This window comes from Lycium ferocissimum, chromosome 9, assembly GCF_029784015.1.
Source record: "Lycium ferocissimum isolate CSIRO_LF1 chromosome 9, AGI_CSIRO_Lferr_CH_V1, whole genome shotgun sequence".
Lineage (NCBI taxonomy): Eukaryota > Viridiplantae > Streptophyta > Magnoliopsida > Solanales > Solanaceae > Lycium > Lycium ferocissimum.
The window spans coordinates 16,009,889-16,017,339 of NC_081350.1; positions in this window are offsets into that span (position 1 = coordinate 16,009,889).

Below are 7,451 nucleotides of genomic sequence, written 5' to 3' on the forward strand. Positions count from 1 at the left end.
GATTCATTCTTTGTGACCCTGTTGGTTAGATTCATTCTTTGTCATTCATTCTTTGTGGCCCTCTTGATCAGATATGTCTTTTGTCGTTCATTCTTTGTAACCATCTTGGTCAGATTCATTCTTTGTGACCCTCTTGGTCAGATATGTCTTTTGTTTTTTGTTCTTTACTCCCCCCTTGGCTAGATATGTCTTTTCTCATTCATGACCCTTTTGGTCAGTCGTGTCTTGCTGAGTTAGTTTTTTCCTTTTCGTTGCGGGCAAACTAGTTGGTGATGTATTCTTTATTCGCTCACTTTTTACGTAAAAGAAGCTACTAAGAGATTGTTGGTGCTCTAATTGGATTTTAGTATTTTAGAGTCGCCACTTAATTTATTTAAGGAAAACTAGGAAAATCGGGTTTAAAGAGTTTTTCTAACAAGAGAAAAAGTCTTCCGGACCAAAGTTTGAGGTGGTGGTTCCGTGATCCCCCAGGGGAAGGTTTTACGCACCCTAGTATTAAAGATCCGTAGAATACGGTTGACCTACGAGCTTCAATGTGTGATTTTGTAATTATTTGCTTAAAAATTGCTTAAGTTCCGGTTGACCTATAAAGTTTTGGACTTGTCAGGATGGTTTTGAATAGGAGGTGAGGGACTCGGGTGTGTCTCGAAATATTTGAAACTAGAACCAAACATTGTAGACTTGTGCTTTGATGTATGCAGCACTGCCAGGGCACAAGGCAAAACTTTGGCATGTGCGATGGAGTGCGCAACACACGGCCAATGCAAAATATTTATTGGTCAAACTGAATATTTTATTTAACCAAGTAAAGCAGTTTATACACAACTAGCTCTTTTTTGGACTATACCTATGCTAAGCTATCAATATCATGTACATTATGAAAGCTTAAACAGGGAATTGTTGTAGACTAAGTAGCAATCTACTCCACTTGCTCATCTTTTGCCCTCTAATATGCATTTGCAGAACTATATCTCTGATTATCTGAACATTTGGCTTGCATTTGGCCTGAAATCTTCTAGCATTCCTCTCTGCCCAAATCTTGTACAGTACTGCTGCACTGAGAAATCCTAAAATACTTGCCCTTGGCCTATTGTTGCACACATTTTGTGATAGCCAATCTACTTCCTCAGGCCATGTTCCTATCTGTCTCTGCACTCTCATCCACTGTAAAATAGTGGTCCATATGTAATTAGTATACCTGTACTCACATAGAAGATGATGCAATGTTTCCACAGTGTTTGAGTTGCACAGTACACAATCTTGTGATACTTGAATGTTCCAATTTGCAAGTCTATCCACTGTAGCCAGTCTGCCTTGCACTGCTAGCCAAAGGATGAATTGTTGCCTTGGGATTGCCCCTGTTGACATAAATAACTTCTTCCATGCAGGCCTAGGATGCTGAGGTATGAAGGACATATAAGTCTTCTTGATACTGTACACTCCACCCACTGCAAACTGATCAATATGTCTAAAAGAGTTTGTGTTGGGGAACCATTTCCTAGCTTCAAAGATTTTCCTTACAAGCCAGCTTGCCTGTTTAGGTGTCTCCAGAGTACTGAGATCATTAGTCTTGATGTAGAAGTTGTGTATCCACTTCACCCACAGGGTATTCTTCTTGTGAGATAGAGCCCATAAAAGTTTGCAGATTACTGCTCTATTCCATACCCCAAACTTAATGATGTTGAGCCCTCCAGCTGACTTTGGTAAGCACACTTAGAGTTTTCATTACTACCAGTCCAGAGAAACACTTTACAAATTGTTGTAACTAGCTTTATGATCTTCTTAGGTAATAAGAACACTTTCCCCCAATAAGTCTACATTTCAAAGAGCACACTTTTTATGAGTTGTAACCTCCCACTGTATGATAGGAGTTTGGAAGATCAACACCTTATTCTTGCAGTTATTCTCTCCACCAGTGGCAAACATTGTTGTATATTCAGCTTTTTTGATGACAGGGGTACTCCCAGGTATTTGAAAGGCATCTCTCCCATTGTGAATTTCATTTCCTGGAGAATCTGTATTCTAAAGGAGTCTAGGACACCAAAGAACATAAAAGGAGCTTTTATCAATGTTACACCTCGAAATTTTCGCGTTGTTTACGTCGTAAGTAAACTAGTTTGCGTCGTAAGTAAACTAACCTAAGCTCGGAGAGGTCATGGAACCCTTATAAGGTTAACGAATACTTTTAATAAGTGCTAAGAAAGTGTTTAAAGGTTTCGGGATCAAGTGAAATGAAGGAATTAAGTTTGTCAAAATTTTGAGAAAACTTGGCAGAATTCCGGACAGAATTTTTGGTCCAACTTTGGGGAGGTGTATCTCCTAGAATATGAGGAGTTATGGAGTGCATAACCTATAAAAATTGAAATTCATCTAGTCTAGTTTTCAATGCAACAAACCGTTTGTCGATATCATATCGAAGTAGAAAGTTATGGGCGTTTCAAGTAGAGCTGGTAGAGACCCTTCGCGAACACGAGCCAAAGGCCTCGCGAACGCGAAGGCCAAATGTGGAGTCGGTGGAGCCGACTTTAAGGATTCAACAAGATTACGCTAAACTAGTCCGTGGAAAGTGAATGTTCATGCTTCTACTTGATGTTTTGGTGAGTTTGGCCTTGAAGAAAGTTGTGAGAATTGAAGTTCTTCAAGTAGAAGGTATGTTCTTCATCTTGACTTTGATATTGAGTTATTTTTGGAGGATTTTAATGGTTTAAAGTGAAGGAAAAACATAGTATAAAGGTTGTAGTTTGATATGTTGATGTTGTTGGCTTATGGATTGATTTTTAAAGGAAGTTTTGGATGGATTTGTATATGTTTGTCATGTAGTATCTTGATTATGTTATTGTTGATGTTTTTAGTGACGTGTGAGAGTTGTTTTGGAATTTGGAGGAAGTAGATAATATAGGGGAAATGCTGCCCGAAGTCTCGTAACCCGAATTATCCTTTGATATACAACTTATCTAAGTTGATGTATGGGCATGATGGAAATATGATTAAGGATGTATTTTCAATATAGGTTCGGGTGAAAGGCAAGCATCGGAATAATGGATCCTTTTGAGTGGCGGCTGGACGAATAAGGTATGTAAGGTGTTTTTTTCCCTCTTTCTTTGGCACGAATCCAACTAGAACATGAACATGAGCGTTCCATAACAAATTCACTCCATTCCTATGCTATGTATTTCAAATCCTAATACCTTAATTATTTGATTGATTCTTGAAATATTATCATATTTATCATCATTAAGTTATTTCCTTGGATTCGATACAAATTCCATAATTCATTCGGAGGTTACGGCCTTACGTCACTCCGAAAGGCCCGATGTTATTTTATTAGCTCCTCATGCATTATATATATATATATATATGTATGCATTATTTTACTACGCGAGCACAACGATAGTCGGCAGTGGCGACACCTATTGTGTAATCACCGATCGCCTGGTATTACACACCGAGTCCCCAAAGTGGTCGGGTACGTTACACACCGTGTCTCGAAAGGGCCGGGTACGTTACACATTGAGTCCTGTAAAGTTGGTTATGTTACACATTGAGTCCCGAAAGGGCCGGGTACGTTACACACCGAGTCCTGTAAAGCCGGGTACGTTATGAAGATTATACTATTTATATATATGTATACACTTGCATATGATTTTTAAACTCATGCATTGCATACGTACGTTCTCGTATGGCTCGGTTGCTTATCCCTTTATATTTCCTTTGTCTTACTCATATTATTAATTCTGCTATATACTCAATACTTTTATCCGTACTGATGTCCCATTGCACGGGACGTGGCATTTCGTGCTGCAGGTCCTGATAGATTTATTGGAGAGCAGCCGCAGTAGGACTTTTAGCTTCCGGCAGACGCAAGTGTGTCACGACTCAACTCAAAGAGGCCTGACGCCCGCCCCGAACCGGGCACCCGCACGTACCAAAAGCCAAAAGTAGTAACTCGATGCTTAGAAAAATTCGGGCAGTTTCCTATTTTTCTTACTAACCAAAATTTACCGCAAGTATTACCGTAAAATACCAACAAAGGCCAATCGGGCCAATGTCCATATATACATGTATAGGCGAGCCGGCAAGTGCCGCCGCGGTGAATAAACCGCCCAAACATACAAAACGTGTATATAGCCGTACGTATATAGCCACACCCACGTACATGTCTCGTACCTCTACACAGAGTAACAAAATCATATATTGAGGACAGGCCCCCGCCGTACCCCGAACAAATACATACATATGCAACGGAAAGTGTATATACCAAAATATGAGCTCCGGAAGAAGGAGCACTCCCGCACAATGAAATAGATGGCCTACGGCGAAGCGGGATCCTCAAACCGAGCAACGGTACCGCGGGCATGAAAGCCCCTCCGAAGAAAAGCGGGTCGAAGACGGAATATGTACCGAGTATGTGTGCAACGCCTAAACACGGTAAATAGGATCATAGCCAACTAGACCGCATCGAAATAAGTATAAAAAATCGGGGAATCAAGACTTGCCTCGTGAATCATATATCATGTATGTCCATATCATTTCATCGTTATTATGCACACGAACGTACCCGCCCTCTAGGTGAGGGACTCGGTAAATAAATCATATAGCCTACCGCGTATAGTAATCGTAGCAATCATGCATACGCGTACCCGGCCCCAGCGTGAGGGACTCGGTGAATAGGATCATCACATCATCGATCATCATATATGTAGATATATAACGTACCCGCCCTCTAGTGAGGACTCGGAGAATATCTGTGAGACCGCGTGACGAATACATACCCGGCCCCGGGACTCGGTGAAAAAACGTATTAAGCTTGCACGAGCGAGTAGTGAGAAGCCATATGCATATAATAAGTAAATAACTGATTCTTTTCCCAAAACTCAAGGACCAAGCTGTTTACCGACATTTGAAAGGCATAAACAAATTTCGGGTTGACGTAATAAGCAAAAGCTATGGACTCTGCGCGGTTATTTTACGTGTCAAAATATATCATACAACTCAACGAAATAGGTAGAACAACTATCTTTTAATAATCAAGACAATAGCCCAAAAACTTTCTTTAAGTTGGCGTAATTATGTCAAACAAACAAGGCCATAAGGGAATCTCGGGACGCGTGGCCCACCTCGGTCAAATGGGAGGTGGCGTATGTAACTTACGCATGTCAAACTTCATAACGTCATTTATGAGTATTTCAAGATAATCGGATCTCATTTGCACAAGTTCAGAGGTTAAAACCATTTTCCTAGCCATTCACACAACAAACCATTCAATTCCTCTCGAATGAAAAAGACATTTCTAGACGTAGATTCAGAAGAGTAGTTGTCCTCGAGGTCCAAATTCGAGCCTAGTACGTCTAAGACATGCCAAGAGAAGAAATGGAAAGCTTTACATACCTTTTATGCTCCTCACGCCTTTCCAAACCTCACTTCCCGTTTAGCGAAAATGCGCAAATGGTCACATTGACGAGCTACTATTAATGAAACTTACAATTTTCAAGCTTTACCAATATTGTTCTATAAGAATTTCGGGCAGCACCTCCCCTATACATATAACATCCCAGAGATTCACTGATTCCCAAAATACCAACAACCAACCCAATGACGATTCCAACAACATCAACAAGCACTACAATCACGTTTCAACATAAATAATTCTTTCTACATGACTTCAACAACATACATAGTATCCAACAACATTCATAATATACCCATTTCAACCACTACGTTCAAACTAATACTCAGCGTTTACATATTCGATTACCAATCGATTTCATTCAAGCCATATACAAAATCCTTTGAAGAATCCATACAACATTTCCGACAATCCAAATATTGTTCCATCTTACCCGAAATTGTCTCCAAACCCGACACGACCCTAAATACATTCTTTCCTTCCAATTCATAATTCACAACATTAATCTACACCACTAACTGTACCCAATGTTTATAAAATGTAAAAATTACGTAAAATCCACATAAAATTCTCAAGTCATCCCATAATCAACATAACATCATTCTAAGTCATCCGACTTGCATTTTTTTCATATAAAATCCATAACGACGACACGAAACACTAACGACGATTTGTTCATTCAAGAGACTACACAAAGGGGCATTAAATCCAACACTCAATACATACACAAAACGATTTTCAATCTTTTCTTCACTCCAAAAACCATCAAAACATGCTAACTAACATTAATTCATCATATACTTCAATACACATACCGCATGGCTAAGACTACTACGCAGCCAACCCTCAACTTTTGCTCTTTCACATGAATTTCTTCCATTTTAGCATACAACAACACATATACACCATCTATAACACAAGAAAACAAGATTAAAACTCACCTTTCTTCTTCACTTCTTAACTTGACCAAAGTTGGTCGTTGAGAAAACGCAGGCTGATTATTCTCCGAAACAACGACGCCACGCGTTACTTAGCACCCTTGAATTAGCAACTTTGCTTAAAAGATAATTTTTTTTTGATGGCTAGAAATTGGTCTTGCTTTTCTCCCTTGTGGCCGTGTAACCCCTTCTTCTTTCTCTTCGTGTCTTCTCTAAGTTTCTTGAAAATTCTATAAGATGAAAATGATAGATCGATCCCAGCAAGTCATCCTTTAATTGCAAATATTAGCCAACCATGTGGCCATGGCCCACCCCCAAGGTGGCCGGCCACATGGCCCCTAATTTTAAATTTTTCTTTTCTTGAATTGTCAACTTTCCCAAAATAGTCCACTTACTAAAAATGGAAAATTCCTCCAAGTGTTTCTCTAACATTTCCAAGACATTAAAATCATACACAATTCAAGCCTTTAAAACAAACGGAAGTCTCTCAGATTGCCTTGTCCCTAACTTCTTATAATTTACACAAGTTGTCCCGTTGTTCAAAATGCGGGATATAACAAAGAATGCCACTGCCCGACTTGCTATCTTTTGGTACATTTATGTTAGCACTGATATATGTTCATATGTACACTAGAGTGCTCATAGACATAGTGGGTATGTAGATAGTATGCCTGGCCCCGATAGCCTTCTTGCCGTTTTAATATACTATTGATGTTGTGGCGGCCTTGTCGGCTCGCTTATGTATATATATATATATATATAGATGCTGGATGATCGCATACTTCTGTATTTGGGCCTTTTCTGCGTGCAGGTGTCATTCAAATCATATTATATGATAATCATGGTAATTGTTACATCAGGTGGTTTCCGGCCTATGGGTCGGAGCCCGTCATGCTCCTCGTTGGGGTGTGACAAACTTGTTATCAGAGCAAGCTAGCCCTAGGGATGTCTATGAGGGCGTGTCTGGCGAACACGGATATCGGTATGTCGTCGCCATATCTATAGCCGAGAGCTACGTGGCGTTGGAGAGGGAACAACACGTGATCTAGATCGTACGATAGATCTAAGTTAAGAATGAATTATCTAATCTTTCCTTTTTAATTTTC